This window comes from Prunus dulcis, chromosome 6 (assembly GCF_902201215.1).
Source record: "Prunus dulcis chromosome 6, ALMONDv2, whole genome shotgun sequence".
NCBI lineage: Eukaryota > Viridiplantae > Streptophyta > Magnoliopsida > Rosales > Rosaceae > Prunus > Prunus dulcis.
The window spans coordinates 11,229,438-11,231,069 of NC_047655.1; positions in this window are offsets into that span (position 1 = coordinate 11,229,438).

Sequence of the window (1,632 nt, forward strand, 5' to 3'; positions counted from 1 at the left end):
TAAAACCCAGAGGTCTGAGATACCCAATGAAGGCAACGGCTAACGACAGTTGAAGGCAACGATTGGCCACTCACGTTCTCCAGACCTTGCAAAAGTAGTTATTTTGAGTAGAAGGGGAAAAGTGTGGATTCCAAATCAGTGAGGGGGCGAAGCAGTGGAAGGGGAAGGAGAGAAGCTGTATTCGTTGGAAGTGGTAGGTTCCATTTGTGGAGCAAAGAAACAGAAACACCCCACACAAACGCCTTGCAATAACCAGCATTTGGTGAGTAATTTATGGAATTTGAGTTTAGGGTTAGAGTAATGGTTTTCCCCAATTTGTACCATAAATTTTGTTAGATTTGGCATCTCTTCGTTGTGCTTCAGTTGCATGTTAATTTTTGCTTGGGTATATGTTAAAAAAAGAATGAAAATCAAGTCAATAACAAGTGAATAACATGTCAATAATGATCTGAATAAGATAATGGTGTTGAATTGGAGGAGGCCCTCAAAACCTTCCACATTTGAAGCAGTGCATAGTGCAGATTATCTCTCTGGCGCTATAATATGTATATATATATATTTTCAAATAAATATGATTTCCTTTGTTACTAAATTTGCCTGAGAAACATGAGAAAAGATAATAATAAACTCATGAATAGAAGTGCAAAGCATTTGATGAGTAATTTATGGAATTTGAGTTTAGGGTTAGAGTGATGGTTTTCCCAAATTTGTACCATCAATGTTGTTGGATTTGGCATCTCTTCTTTGTGCTTCAATTGCATGTTAATTTTTGCTTGGGTATATGTTAAAAAACGAATGAAAATAAAGTCAATCACATGTCAATAACATGTCAATAACATGTTAGTAATGATATGAATAAGATAATGGTGTTGAATTGGAGGAGGCCCTCAAAAACTTCCACATTTGAAGCAGTGCAGAGTGCAGAGTACCTCTCTGGAGCTAGAATTTATATATTTTTTGAAATAAATATTATTTCATTTGTTACTAAATTTGCCTATGATAAATGAGAACAGATAATAATAAACTCATGAATAAAAGTGCAAAGCATTTGAAATAAAGGTTGATCTATGACGATTGTGGTTGACTGAAGAAAAAGCTAGAAAGAAAGATGAAATCTGACAATTGCTTAGCAAGCAGATAGCAGAGTAGATGCTTTGCTTTGCTTCCTTCCACTATATTTCTTATTTATTTAGTTTGTGTTGTGTATGAAATGACAATAATTGTCATGTGTGTGAAGTGCAGAACTTGCCTAGATTGCACTCACACGAGTATGGATCCATAAATAAAACAGGTGAAATTGTTTGTAATTCACATAAGCATTGCATTAACATGTATTTGCACAAAATGTGTCACATTGCGTTGATGATGTTAAAGCCTGTGATCAGTAATCCCTATGCTCATGTACTTTGTAAAATTTGTAATGTGCCTGGTTGACTAGTTGTGATTGTGCAAATACATGGTAGTATATGTGTTCACGTTATTTCACATTGTATTTGAGGAAATGGGATCCAACGTGGAGCTGGTATGGCCAGAGGCAGAGGCATATTCGTCACGGTTGAACAACTGCTCACATGCAAATTCATCTCTAGCTGCAATTCGAGCGAAGTTGAGTGCGGAACAATTAGAACAATT